The sequence below is a fragment of the Oncorhynchus masou genome, chromosome 6 (genome assembly GCF_036934945.1).
Source record: "Oncorhynchus masou masou isolate Uvic2021 chromosome 6, UVic_Omas_1.1, whole genome shotgun sequence".
Taxonomy (NCBI): Eukaryota; Metazoa; Chordata; class Actinopteri; order Salmoniformes; family Salmonidae; genus Oncorhynchus; species Oncorhynchus masou.
This window is the reverse complement of record NC_088217.1, coordinates 81,563,871-81,579,633: the sequence shown is the minus strand read 5'-3', so window position 1 is coordinate 81,579,633 and position 15,763 is coordinate 81,563,871. Positions and strand designations below refer to the sequence as shown.

General features: G+C 44.2%; 1 long non-coding RNA gene across 1 annotated transcript; it reads right to left on the bottom strand.

Annotated features, from left to right (window-relative positions):
- Window positions 1–1,197: 1,197 nt before the first annotated feature.
- LOC135541228 (uncharacterized) lies at window positions 1,198–15,560 on the bottom strand. The gene is made up of 4 exons (XR_010455943.1): window positions 15,460–15,560; window positions 15,277–15,324; window positions 5,564–5,630; window positions 1,198–1,380 (listed from the first exon to the last, which is right to left on the bottom strand). It is a non-coding gene; the product is annotated as an uncharacterized LOC135541228 (long non-coding RNA).
- Window positions 15,561–15,763: the final 203 nt, after the last annotated feature.

Below are 15,763 nucleotides of genomic sequence, written 5' to 3'. Positions count from 1 at the left end.
CCTAAAACCCAGCAGACAATGTAGCTGTAGAATCAACCACACAGAATTCTACACTGTATGCCAGGTCAACAACCTACCAGCAAACTGAACTAAAGATGGCTGTATGTAAATTTAAAATACAAGCTAAACTAAATCACAGTTCATGTAAGAGACGTGAAGAACATGGCAGCCATCAGCGACCCAGTAGCCAGATGTAGCTGCTGACTGCCCCACAGGATCTACACTGACTACTGAGCAGCTGACAAACACCGACCCAAAATGGCCAACCTTGCTTGGCACAGTCCAAGCAAAGACGGCCGTCTATGTGCGGCCCCCCCAAAGAAATGCCACCCCTCACCATGACTGACCCACCGCCAAACCGGTCATGCTGGAGGATGTTGCAGGCAGCAGAACGTTCTCCAGACTGTCACGTCTGTCACGTGCTCAGTGTGAACCTGCTTTCATCTGTGAAGAGCACAGGGCACCAGTGGCGAATTTGCCAATCTTGGTGTTCTCTGGCAAATGCCAAACATCCTGCACGGTGTTGGGCTGTAAGCACAACCCCCACCTGTGGACTTCGGGCCCTCATACCACCCTCATGGAGTCTGTTTCTGACCGTTTGAGCAGACACATGCACATTTGTGGCCTGCTGGAGGTCATTTTGCAGGGCTCTGGCAGTGCTCCTCCTTGCACAAAGGCGGAGGTAGCGGTCCTGCTGCTGGGTTGTTGCCCTCCTACGGCCTCCTCCACGTCTCCTGATGTATTGGCCTGTCTCCTGGTAGCGCCTCCATCTCTGGACACTACGCTGACAGACACAGCAAACCTTCTTGCCACAGCTCGCATTGATGTGCCATCCTGGATGAGCTGCACTACCTGAGCCACGTTGTGTGGGTTGTAGACTTTGTCTCATGCTACCACTAGAGTGAAAGCACCGCCAGCATTCAAAAGTGACCAAAACATCAGCCAGGAAGCATAGGAACTGAGAAGTGGTCTGTGGTTACCACCTGCAGAACCACTCCTTTATTGGGGGTGTCTTGCTAATTGCCTATAATTTCCACCTGTTGTCTATTCCATTTGCACAACAGCATGTGAAATGTATTGTCAATCAGTGTTGCTTCCTAAGTGGACAGTTTGATTTCACAGAAGTATGATTGACTTGGAGTTACATTGTGTTGTTTAAGTGTTCCCTTTATTTTTTTTGAGAAGTGTTAAGACCTTGTTAAGTGTGTCTCCGTGTCTGTTTTTAGCCTCTGAGATGTAGTACTGCTGGTTGGCAGGTTAAGACCCCTGCAGTAAGTAATCCTGACTGGGCCACTCATTCATCTACAAAGAGGGAGTTTTTCTGCAAGGTGCAGCCAGTCTGTATAGCAGCGCCATCATCCGGTCCAGGCAGCTTCATACCTATACAGTGAACAGAGAAGAGAGGTCAGTTGCATAGAACTGACATGCAGTCAATGGAGCTCAGTTGACCACATCTCTTCCAGGTTAATAGTTCCTGTTTTAATTATTATACTGAGGACTTCTAGTTGGAGGGATATTGATTCTCCTTTAATCAGCCTGTTGTGATGTAGAAACAGAAGATCAAAGGTGATCTGGTGGCCTTGGATTGAAGAGAATGGAAAGTCAAACAGGGGAGTGAAGTTCTACCCCACCTTAACCTAACAGCAATCCCCAGGTTATAGTGATAAACCCTGTTCTTTCCCCACACATGTAGCCCCTCCCCCACATGTGTTTGTGCAGTGTGACTTTATTTTATGGTGTCGGAGTGAATTTTACACATGCTATAGGTCGCACTAGGAGGGAGATTATACAATATGATGTCCTAGACTCCTCAAATTCAACTCTGGACCTCAAAGCCAGTTCCACTGCATTGTTCCCCTCTCATCAGGGACTGATTTAGACCAGGAACACCAGGTGCGTGCAATGAATTATAGGGAAGAACAGAAAACCAGCAGGCTCCGGACCTCGTAGGGTAAGAGTTGAGTACCCCTGCCCTAGACGTTTCTGTTCTGAACTGCTGATTTAATCATTATGACACTGATCCAGGTGCAGTTGTTAAGTAGACTTGTCACTAAAGTGACAAAGCACTTTTCCATGACACCACTGAACCTGGCTGGCCCATAGAGATTGATAGAGGACTCATCTTTATATCTGTGCCATTATAGCATCTGTGACAGCTTGGGTTGCGCCATTGACGTTACAACCCATTGGAAAACCTACCCAGTTTACTACTTGATTACTTTAAAATGGTGGATGATGGCAATGTCCAATAGCAATGACAATGTCCATGATGAGTCCTCTATCTACCTCTATGGGGTGGCCTCCTCTTACTGTATCTCTTTGGTTGAAATCTTGAGGCCCAGGTAAGGGAATTGGGTGGTCAACTGCCATATATGGGTATAGAGACACTAAACAGTCAGGCGTGTGTGTTTGTGTGTTGAGGGACTATCACTTAGGCTAGGATTCAATAGGATCGCGCTGGTGGAGCGCTGCCGACAATTCATGTTAAACGCTGCAGATGTTGACTCAATCTGAAATGACCTTGAAATGTCAAGACAACTTAACTGCTATCCACTGACTTCTCTGTTTTCCCCTCTGACCTGCCTGGCTATAATGGACAGAGCAGACAACACCAAGGCCTAGATTCAATCAGATCAAGCGTTAAACAGCGATTGTAGACACCCGCATAACAGATGTTTGGCGGTGTTGGAAGTGGAACTGGGTTGAAGCCCTCAAATCGGTGAGCAGCTGCTCTTGCGATAATTGTCACGAAGCCACACCCACGCGTTCAGAATGAGAACATTTAGGCTATATAGAAATAATTACGCTCAAATTGAAAAATCATTGAACGTAATACACAATCCAGTGTTCAAACTTGTAAAGAAGGCTGCATGGGATTTCTGTTAATGCGACTCCGTTCAGCCAATGGCAACGTCCGCTTCTGGTATAACGCCAGGAGCCGCTTGTGGATTTGACAGCTCCACCACCAACACCGCCAAAACAACCGCTATGCAGATGTCGGCCAAAGCGGATCTGATTGAATAGTCAAGTCCACCATGAGATGGATCATGTGACTCGCAGGCTTCTTAGGATGGAGGCTTTAAATGCTAGTTCCATTTACAACCAGTTCAGTCTATGGCTAGGTTCCTACTACCCATGATGATTGAATTCTCCTAGACCTCCCCTTGTCCTAGAGATTGGGGGGAAAGGTAGGGGCAGCAGGTGAGAGACAGAGGAGACTCCCTGGCTCGTCTGCTGTCAGGTAGACAGGAAACTAGCAGGGCATGATAAGATGTTCGAGTTAGCAAATCAAATCAAATGTATTTGTCACATACACATGGTTAGCAGATGTTAATGCGAGTGTAGCGAAATGCTTGTGCTTCTAGTTCCGACAATGCAGTAATAACCAACGAGTAATCTAACCTAACAATTTCACAACTACTACCTTATACACTCAAGTGTAATGGGATAAAGAATATGTACATAAAGATATGAATGAGTGATGGTACAGAACGGCATAGGCAAGATGCAGTAGATGGTATTGAGTACAGTATATAAATATGAGATGAGTAATGTAGGGTATGTAAACAAAGTGGCATAGTTTAAAGTGGCTAGTGATACATGTATTACATAAAGATGCAGTAGATGATATAGAGTACAGTATATACATATGAGATGAGTAATGTAGGTTATGTAAACATATTAAGTGGCATTGTTTAAAGTGGCTAGTGATACATGTATTACATAAAGATGCAGTAGATGATATAGAGTACAGTATATACATATTCATATGAGATGAATAATGTAGGGTATGTAAACATTATATTAAGTAGCATAACTCATAACACTGAATACGTCTTTCCACCACCATGTGAGCACTAACCAACAGTCATGGCCCATTTCACTCCCCTCCCTCTCTCCTCTGTGAGAGCTGGCGACGTGAGAGGTATCTGAAGAGAGAGGCAACTTTTCTGCAGGGGTAAGTGTGAGCTGTGCCCTTAATGGCCCCCGTTTCTCCCTCCCTCCCCCTCTCCGTTTCCTTCCTGTTTCCTCTCTGGCCGTGTTGCAGACAGGTGGCCTTGACTGCTAATTTTAGCCCTGTTCATTGTCCCGATGGGGTTCTCACAGCTATGGGCCTGCATTCAACCAACTGGTTCAGTGTGTGAGCTGGGGTCAGTCGGACAACTCTCTTCATACACACACGCACACCAACACACTCACCTTCATCATCTCTGACTCATTCATTAATCCTGACTTCTACAACTAACATGCTGTAGTTTGATTGGCTCCTGTCCCCAGCCAATGCCAGGTCTCTCATGAACCCATTGATAAAGTCAGGGTCCTATAGAACATGGCACATGCTGTTCCTCCAGAGGCCAAGTCCGTTCATTCATAACACAGCCATATGCTCAGAGGGTGTACGAGTGACACCAAGCCCTAAACATTACCATACATAACAATAGTTACAACCACATGCACACTGCTGCACACATGAGACCTGTACAACTAGTAAAACATCTGACGGATACATAACCACGATGACATACACTCACCCCAACAGGTTTTGTACTCACTGTGTTTGATTCCCAGACCCCCTGGCATGCATATGTATATGTATATATATATATATCTACCCCTCTCTCTCTACCTCTCTACCCCTCTCTCCACCTCTCTACCCCTCTCTCCACCTCTACCTCTCTCTCCACCTGTCTACCTCTCTCTCTACCCCTCTCTCTACCCCTCTCTCTCTCTCCCCCTCTCTCTCTACCCCTCTCTCTCTCTCTCTACCTCTACCCCTCTCTCTCTCTACCTCTACCTCTCTCTCTCTCTATCCCTCTCTCTCTCTCTATCCCTCTCTCTCTCTCTATCCCTCTCTCTCTACCTCTCTCTCGCTACTCATCTCTCTCTCTACCCCCCCTCTCTCTACCCTTCTCTCTCTCTCTACCCCCCTCTCTCTCTCCCCCCCTCTCTCTCTCTCCCTCCCTCTACCCCTCTCTCTCTCCCTCTCCACCCTCTCTCTCTCTCCCCCTCTCTTTCTACCCCTCTCTCTCTCTCCCTCTCCACCCTCTCTCTCTCTCCCCCTCTCCACCCCTCTCTCTCTCCCCCTCTCCACCCCTCTCTCTCTCTCTCCCTCTCCACCCCTCTCTCTCTCTCTCCCTCTCCACCCCTCTCTCTCTCTCTCTCCCTCTCCGCCCCTCTCTCTCTCCGCCCCTCTCTCTCTCTCTCCCTCTCCACCCCTCTCTCTCTCTCCCTCTCTCTCTCCCTCTCTCTCCCTCTCCACCCCTCTCTCTCTCTCTCCACCTCTCTCTCCACCCCTCTCTCTCTCTCCCTCCCTCTCTCTCTCTCTCTCCCTCCCTCTCCACCCCTCTCTCTCCCTCTCCCTCCCCCCTCTCCTCCCCCTCCACCCCTCTCTCTCCCCTCTCCACCCCTCTCTCTCCCTCTCCACCCCTCTCCCTCTCCACCCCTCTCTCTCTCCCTCTCCACCCCTCTCTCTCTCTATCCACCCCTCTCTCCACCTCTCCCTCTCTCAACCCCTCTCTCTCTCTCAACCCCTCTCTCTCTCTCTCTCTCTCTCTCTCTCAACCTCTTCTTCTTCTTCTTCTTCTTCCTCCTCTCAGTGGCAGCTCTTTTCCTTGTCACCAGTCTTTCCTCTGTGGAGAATGAGAGAGGGGGCAGGGAAAGAAGAAGGAGGGGGGGGGAGAGAGATTCCATGTGAAACAGCATTCCAGTGTGTTCAATAAGTAATGAGCTGTAGATGTGTCAGTCTTGAGGCAGGGCCCAGTGTTCTCTATTTCTTTCTACTTGTCTGTTCTTTGGCTCTTTTCTCACCTGTGTCAATCGTGTACTTCTCCTATCCTATATTTCTCAGTCTTTTATCTCTCAATGTATGCATGTATGACAGAAAGTCACTCAGTCACTCAGTGTGACATGGAGATGGCAGACTTCTTTAAAAGGAACCGGTAGCATTAGGGGGCTGGGCTTTCTCAGTCAACGACTGGTCCGGAGGCGCAAGAAACTCTGACATATATGTGAATGGGGAGGCTTGGAAGAGGACACTCATTGAGAAAAACTAGGGGAGTTGGTTTTCCGTGTAGCAACTGACCCAGAGAAAGTGCCATGAAAAGAATAACGGTGCCATGATCTCAAGTTCAGAGCAAATCATATTGTGTTGCATCTGACTCTTGATCATTCATTGTGTCAGTGTTAAAATCAAATAAATGAATACAATTCATCTACGGTAGTTCTGTCAAATTTAGTTTGGCCATCAGGTGACCTAGGTGGTTTTCCATTGGTTCTTCCCGTGCTGCGTTACTGCAGTGTGTCGCCATGGAAACCTGGAGTCAAGGGTACTTGGCTGTTCAAAGTGGAGTTGTGTGTGTGTGTAGAGATGGATTTTTTTGTTGAATCTTTATTTAACTAGGCAAGTCAGTTAAGAACAAATTCTTATTTACAATGACGGACTACCCCGGCAAACACTAACAACACTGTGCCAATGTGCACCACCCTCATCTGCCCCTATGGGGAGGGAAATAGTAAAACACTGCCCCTATGGGGAGGGAAATAGTAAAACACTGCCCCTATCTGGAGGGAAACGGTTAAACACGGCCCCAAAATCTATCATACCCTGTCTTTCTAAGATCTTCGAAAGCCAAGTTAACAAACAGATCACCGACCATTTCGAATCCCACCATACCTTCTCCACTATGCAATCTGATTTCAGCGCTGGTCATGGGCGCACCTAAGCCACGCTCAAGGTCCTAAACGAAATCATAACCCCATCGATAAGAGACATTACTGTGCAGCCGTTTTCATCGACCTGGCCAAGGCTTTCGACTATGTCAATCACCACATCCTCATCAGAAGACTCGATAGCCTTGGCTTCTCAAATGATTGGCTTGCCTGGTTCACCAACTACTTCTCAGATAGAGTTCAGTGTGTCAAATCTGAGGGCCTGTTGTCCGGGCCTCTGGCAGTCTCCATGGGGGTGCCACAGGGTTCAGTTATTGGGCCGACTCGCTTCTCTGTATACATCAATGATATCGCTCTTGCTGCTGGTGAGTCTCTGATCCACCTCTACGCAGACGACACCATTCTGTATACTTCTGGCCCTTCTTTGGACACTGTGTTAACAACCCTCCAGACGAGCTTCAATGTCATACAGCTCTCCTTCTGTGGCCTCCAACTGCTCTTAAATACAAGTAAAACTAAATGCATGCTTTTCAACCGATCACTGCCTGCACCTGCCCACCCGTCCAGCATCACTACTCTGGACGGTTCTGACTTAGAATATGTGGACGACAGATACCTAGGTGTCTGGTTAGACTGTAAACGCTCCTTCCAGACTCACATCAAACATCCAAAGTTAAATCTAGAATTGGCTTCCTATTTCGCAACAAAGCATCCTTCACTCATGCTGCCAAACATACCCTTGTAAAACTGACCATCCTACCGAACATTGACTTCGGCGATGTCATCTACAAAATAGCCTCCAATACCCTACTCAATAAATTGGATGCAGTCTATCACAGTGCCATCCGTTTTGTCACCAAAGCCCCATATACTACCCACCAGTGACCTGTACGCTCTCGTTGGCTGGCCCTCGCTTCATACTCGTCGCCAAACCCACTGGCTCCAAGTCATCTACAAGACCTTGCTAGGTAAAGTCCCCCCTTATCTCAGCTTTCTGGTCACCATAGCAGCACCCACCTGTAGCACGCACTCCAGCAGGTATATCTCTCTGGTCACCCACAAAACCAATTCCTCCATTGGCTGCCTCTCCTTCCAGTTCTCTGCTGCCAATGACTGGAACGAACTACAAAAACCTCTGAAACTGGAAACACATCTCCCTCACTAGCTTTAAGCAGCAGCTGTCAGAGCAGCTCACAGATTACTGTACCTGTACATAGCCCATCTATAATTTAGCCCAAACAACTACCTCTTCCCCTATTTATTTATTTTGCTAATTTGCACCCCATTGTTTCTATTTCTACTTTGCACATTCTTCCACTGCAAATCTACCATTCCGGTGTTTTACTTGCTATATTGTATTTACTTCGCCACCATGGCCTTTTTTTGCCTTTACCTCCCTTATCTCACCTCATTTGTTCACATTGTATATAGACTTATTTTTCTATTGTATTATTGACTGTGTCTATGTTTGTTTTACTCCATGTGTAACTCTGTGTTGTTGTATGTATCAAAATGCTTTCCTTTATCTTGACCAGCTCACAATTTTAAATGAGAACTTGTTCTCAACTAGCCTTCCTGGTTAAATAAAGGTGAAAAAAATCTAATAAAATAAAAAATGTGGAGGGAAACAGTTAAACACTGCCCCTAGGGGGAGGGAAACAGTAAACACTGCCCCTGGGGGGAGGGAAACAGTGCCACACTGCCCCTATGTGGAGGGAAACAGTGCCACACTGCCCCTATATGGAGGGAAACAGAAAAAACACTGACCCTATGGGGAGGGAAACAGAGAAAACACTGACCCTATGGGGAGGGAAACAGAGAAAACACTGACCCTATGGGGAGGGAAACAGAGAAAACACTGACCCCCTATGGGGAGGGAAACAGAGAAAACACTGACCCTATGGGGAAAACACTGACCCTATGGGGAGGGAAACAGAGAAAACACTGACCCTATGGGGAGGGAAACAGAAAAAACACTGACCCTATGGGGAGGGAAACAGAGAAAACACTGACCCTATGGGGAGGGAAACAGAGAAAACACTGACCTTATGGGGAGGGAAAACGTGAAAACACTGCCCCTATGGGGAGGGAAACAGAGAAAACACTGACCCTATGGGGAGGGAAACAGAGAAAACACTGACCCTATGGGGAGGGAAACACTGCCCCTATGGGGAGGGAAACAGAGAAAAACACTGACCCTATGGGGAGGGAAACAGAAAAACACTGACCCTATGGGGAGGGAAACACTGCCCCTATGGGGAGGAGAAACACTGACCCTTGGGGAAAACAGAGAAAACACTGACCCTATGGGGAGGAAACAAAAACACTGTGGGGAGGGAAACAGAGAAAACACTGACCCTATGGGGAGGGAAACAGAGAAAACACTGTATGGGGAGGGAAACAGAGAAAAACACTGACCCATGGGGAGGGAAAAAACACTGTAAAACAATGTCCCTATGTGGAGGGAAACAGTTAAACACTGACCCTATGGGGAGGGAAACAGTTAAACACTGCCCCTATGGGGAGGGAAACAGTAAAACATTGTCCTATAGGGAGGGAAACAGTTAAACACTGCCCACATGGACACTCGAGTCCTCTCACACAAGGCATCCACCTCAAACATCTGACAAACACACCTACAGTACAGAAGACACTGCCCCCTGCACATCACTAACTGTAACACACATCCACAAGTCTACACACCAAACGCACCACAAGTTCTCCTCTTTTCATTGCAACATGAAATGTTGAGGAATGTGTGGTAGACTAGTCATTCCAATCTGATGTGGGTGCTGAGAGCTGGTAGAATCCCACTTCAGGATCGGGTTGCTCATTGAAATAATTGTCATTTGTGAGTGGGCGATTGCTTTTGTAGGCAGGCGTCGAAGAGTGGACAATCTCAGATGATTTTATGCTAATCCAGCACCACCATTACTGCTCTAACCATAGTAAACTCTGGTAGACATGTGCCTTTGATGCTACACTATTTATTTGATGCTATATTATTTACTGATATCTATTACGTGTGTCTCATATTTTCATTTCTGCATTTATCTACTTGAAATATTTGGGGAAGCGTAGGCAGTGGTGGGAAAAGTACCCAATTGGAAAGGGAAAGGGGGAGACCTAGTCAGTTGTCCAACAATGTATTCAACTGAAATGTGTCTTCCATCAGAGAGGTGGGGGGGACTGCCTTAATCGACATCCACGTCTTCGGCGCCCGGGGAACAGTTGGTTAACTGCCTTGTTCAGGGGCAGAAAGGCAGATTTTTACCTTGTCAGCTCAGGGATTCGATCCAGCAACCTTCCGGTTTCTGGCCCAATGCTCTAACCACGAACTAAGTAAAGATACCATAATAGAAAATGACTCAAATAAAAATGAGCGTCACCCAGTAAAATACCACTTGAGTAAAAGTCTGAAAGTATTTAGTTTAAAATATACTTAAGTATCAAAAGTAAATGTAATTGCTAAAATATACTTTAAATTATATAATTTCAAATTCCTTATATTAATCAAAGGCATGATTTTCTTGTTTTTTACATTTACGGTCAGCCAGAGGCACACGTCAACACTCAGACATCATTTACAAACAAAGTATTGGTGTTTAGTGAGTCCGGCAGATCAGAGGCAGTAGGGATGACCAGGGATGTTCTCTTGATAAGTGCGTGAATTGGACCATTTTCCCGTCCTGCTAAGCACTCAAAATGTAATCTGTACGTTTGGGTGTCAGGGAAAATGTATGGAGTAAAAAGTACATTATTTTTCTTTAGGAATCTAGTGAAGTAAAAGTTGTTAAAAATATAAATAGTAAAGTACCGATACACCAAAAAACAACTTAAGTAAAAAATACTTTAATAAAGTGCTACTTAAGTACTTTACACCACTGAGCATAGGCTAACTGGCAATATGCTTTGATAAAATGTACATTTTGTCTACCTTCTATATGACAGTGGATAGTTTAGGAGATTCCATTGTCAGGTATTTTGACCCTTAGCGAAACCATTGTACAGGTGTTGGATCTTAATTTGACCACCATGTTGTCGAAGGAAATGCAAACATGTAGTGTGTTCACAGTTTAAAAATACTTCTAAAGTTTGTATCAACACCTACAAACATGTCCTTTAATTATAATCCACACAATAATTTAAATTTCCTGTTGCTGCAGGATTATTTTCCTGTTGTGAGAAACTGGTCAAATTAATAACCTACACCTGTAGCCTACCATACCTCTCTACCTGTTGGAAAGGATTGGGGAAAAAACAGGCCAGAAATCTAAACTAACCTATAACTGTGACAGCATTTTATATTAGGCTCAGGCTATATCTACAATGTTGCAGTGCAAACAAAGAAATGTGCTGCTGGTAGCATAATCATGTGCTTTTTTCTATTTCTTTAAAAGACTGACCTTTGAGTGAAAGAAACAGTAGTTTTGGTGTAAAATAGGTGAGTGCGAATAGACTAGTTGGTCTTCGTCATCTGACTACTTTCACTTGGACACTGGGCTGTTAGTCAGCAGATTCATCAGCATAGACAGTATCATGTGAAGACGAAACAACATGTCAGCAACCCAAATGCCATTTAGAACTAATGAGGAAGCCGAGGAATGTGCGTCGTCCTTTCAGAACTTGCCTCATTCTTCCTTGTGGCCCCTTCTCTCCCTCTTTTCAGTCATGGGTTCTCCCCTGGGTAATCGCATTCCAAAACACACAAGAATTCCCCCTCTCCTCACATACCACCACTCCAACCTAGACTCAGGGGTAGATGTAACATAGTAAACAAACATCCGAGATGCTCAAATTAGTATATGTATTAATTTGTGGAAGTCCATCATCCATTTCGTATATGTTATGATTTACAATTCGTATGATATGTTACGAATTTGCAATAAGTATGTTACGAATTCCAATTTGTTGTGGCTAACGTTAGCTAGGTGGCTAACGTTAGCTAGGCTATGGGTTAAAGTTAGGGTTAAAAGAAAGATCCACCAAAACCACTAATTCCTATAATTTACAGTGCTAAATAACACTTATGTGAGAACAATATATTTTGTGAACAAATGTTAATTTTTATCGTTATAATAAGGTCGGGAGCAATATGAAAATTGTTGTGGAAATCTGTTGCAGCTCAAGTCAACAACAAAACCCACAATGCAATGCTCTTTTTGCTGGCTGGCTAGCTATATAGCTAGCAAACGTAGCTACACACAATAATACCAAAGTGCATTATCAGCATGTGAAGTAGCTAGTTGGCTGTAAAATAGCCTAAACAAACTACAATCTCACCATGTTCAACCTGCAGATCGATGTGCCTCACAGAGTGGAGTCTGACATTCACAATGGCCATGCAATGGCACCATGCAATGCACCCTGGACTGAAGAGGCAGACAATGTGGTTGACCCTCTGTTAAATTACACATTTCTCAAGGTAGGAATACTGTAATGGCTCATTCAAGAGAAGACAACCTCCCGCGTTGACATCGACCTGTATCGAAATCGGACATGTACGTTAGACGACTTCGCAATCCAATAGTTGTATTCTTCCAGTGTTGTGAGAGCAGCTTTATCACAATGCTACGTCATACCAGCCTAATTTCTGCCTGCTAGAATGGCAATAGCTCAGATACACATGAAAACATGAAATGACCCCAGGAATGGATAGAACATCACTCAGAAATGGGTAAATCTTTCCTTTAAGGTTAGGGTTAGGAGTTAGGTTAACATCTCTAGGTTAGGGGGCAGCATTTGGAATTTTGGATGAAAAGCGTGCCCAAATTAAACTGCCTGCTACTCAGGCCCAGAAGATAGGATATGCATATAATTAGTAGATTTTGATAGAAAACACTCTAAAGTTTCCAAAACTGTTAAAATGGTGTCTACGAGTATAACAGAACTGATTTGGCAGGCAAAAACCTGAGAAATATTTTGTTTGTTGTTGTTTTCTATTCAATGCCATTACAGTATCCATTGACTTAGGACTCAAATTGCAGTTCCTATGCCTTCCACTAGATATCAACAGTCTTTAGAAATTGTTTCAAGCTTGTATTCTGAAAAATGAGTGAGTAAGAGCAGTCTGAATGAGTGGACCCTGCCGTGTCACAAAGCTTTTTCATGCACGCGACCAGAGAGAGGGCCTTTCTTGTTTACCTTTTATATTGACGCAGTTATTGTCCGGTTGAAATATTATTGATTATTTAGGCTAAAAACAACCTGAGGATTGAATATAAACATCGTTTGACATGTTTCTATGAACTTTACGGATACAATTTAGATTTTTTTTGTCTGCCTGTTGTGACTGCTTTTGAGCCTGTGGATTACTGAAGAAAACATGCAAATAAAACTGAGGTTTTTGGATATAAAGAGAGACTTTATCGAACAAAACAAACATTTATTGAGTAATGTAAATGTAAATGAATGTCTTCTGAGTGCAACCGTATGAAGATCATCAAAGGTAACTGATTAATTTTATCTCTATTTCTGACTTGTGTAACTCTTCTACTTGGCTGGTTACTGTTTGTAATGATTTGTCTGCTGGGCGATGTTCTCAAAAATCATAAGGTATGCTTTCGCCGTCAATTAAAAATTAAAAATCTGACACCATGGTTGGATTCGCAAGAAGTTCATCTTTAAACCTATGTAAAATACTTGTATGTTTTCTGAATTTTTATGAGTATTTCTGTATTTGAATTTGGCGCTCTGCAATTTCACTGGATGTTGGCCAGGTGGGATGCTAGTGTCCCACATACCCTAGTGAGGTTAAAGGCTTTGGGTTAGCTAACATGCTAAGTAGTTGCAAAGTTGCTAAAGTTGTCCGTGATGAGATTCGAACGCAACCATCGGGATGAACCTTTGGGTTTGTGTTATACCATCCTCCTTTCGTTTTTGCATTAACCTCTTGAAACTCTAGGGGCGCTATATCATTTTTGGATAAAAAGACGTGCCCGTTTTAAGCGCAATATTTTGTCACAAAAAGATGCTCGACTATGCATATAATTGGTAGCTTTGGAAAGAAAACACTCTGACGTTTCCAGAACTGCAAAGATATTTTCTGTGCGTGCCCTAGAACGTGAGCTACAGGCAAAACCAAGATGAAACGGCATCCAGGAAATGAGCAGGATTTTTGAGGCTCCGTTTTCCATTGTCTCCTTATATGGCTGTGAATGCGAGAGGAATGAGTCTGCCCTTTCTGTCGTTTCCCCAAGGTGTCTGCAGCATTGTGACGTATTTGTAGGCATATCATTGGAAGATTGACCATAAGAGACCACATTTACCAGGTGTCCGCCCGGTGTCCTGCGCCGAAATTGGTGCGCAAAAGTCAGCTGCAAGTATTTTTCCATGGAATTCAGAGAAGAAAGCAGGCTTCCACGAACGATATATCAATGAAGAGATATGTGAAAAAACACCTTGAGGATTGATTCCAAACAACGTTTGCCATGTTTCGGTCGATATTATGGAGTTAATTCGGAAAACGTTTGATGTTGTTGGTGACTGAATTTTCGGTTCGTTTCGGTAGCCAAATGTGATGTACAAAACGGAGCGATTTCTCCTACACAAAGATGCTTTCAGGAAAAACTGAACATTTGCTATGTAACTGAGAGTCTCCTCATTGAAAACATCCGAAGCTCTTCAAAGGTAAATGATTTTCTTTATTTGGTTAGCTGTTTTTTGTGAAAATGTTGCGTGCTAAATGCTACTCAAAATGCTAAGCTAGCTTAGCATACTCTTACACAAATTAGTGAATAGCTATGGTTCAAAAGCATATTTTGAAAATCTGAGATGACAGTGTTGTTAAGAAAAGGCTAAGCTTTAGAGCAGGCGCATTATTTTCATTTTATTTGCGATTTTCAGAAATCGTTAACGTTGCGTTATGCTAATGAGCCTGAGGCTTTATTCACGATCCCGGATCCGGGATGGGGAGTTTCAAGAGGTTTTTAACCTTTCTATCTTATATAACCATACCAAACCTAACATATACTAATTTGAGTGTTAATATGTTCAAACTTAACATATTCTGATTTGAGTTCTGATATTCTGATATGTTACGTCTAATCTATGAGACCAGGCTGTCCATTCTCTCCTCCAAAAGGCAAAAACCCCAGTTAACTACAGAAACCTTTCTCAAAATCCGTTTCGTTTAACATTATGGTTGGTTCACGGTTCTATGTTAAAATAGAAAAGTGTGATTTAGTTCATGAGCGACCGTTGTGTTTATAAAAGAGATCAAAACGCTATTCGCATTCCAGTGATCTGGAGCCAACTTCGTCCGACCGTGAGACCCTGGCTGCGCCAAGCCGCGAGACCACACACTTTGTTGCGCTACCACACACACTGGACCACAACTTGCCCCATAATTCTGCAGTAGCCTATATATAGCTTCATTATAGCATTGCCTTAACAACTTTAATGATTCAAGTAGAATACTCTTACAACATTCATCAGTTAAATTTACAGAATAAACAAATGTGATAAGCGCATTGGAATGTGGCATTCTATTTTGCCCTGCAAGCAAACATTATATAACATTATTTTCAGAGCAACCAGATTTCAGAACATCTAGCCATTATTCTCGCCACTAAAGTAGCTCAACCCCTAAGCTAAAGAAAAGCCTACCTTTTGTGACTGCATGGGTTGAACGGTCCACGTCGAGTTGTAGCTGATCTGAGAAAACATTGAGCAACAAACTGACTTCTGTTTCCAAGAAGCAGCCAGAAGAAAGTGGACAGGAAAGTTCTTACAAACGCGTAAAAAGTTAATTATCGAGAATGTAGCCAAGGCTACCTCATGATGTCTTACCAATATCCTCTCATCTCCTCCTCCTCCTCGTGTCGATTCCCCGTCCATATCCTTAGCCTGCCTGCCCTGCGCCAAGAGGGTTATCTTTTATGGACCGCACACCAAGGCTAGGGGTCAGAAGTGCTGCGCTTTGCAATGCCTTCCGCGAAGGCAAGTTGGTGCCTATCCACAGAAGACATACATTCTCCATAATTACCGCTGATCTCATTGTCTACCGCGAACACTTCCGAAACCCCCAGGCCAGTCGTGGGAGGGGTCTCTTATAGGTCAATAGAGGCTTAACCAATGTCACAATCAAATGTGT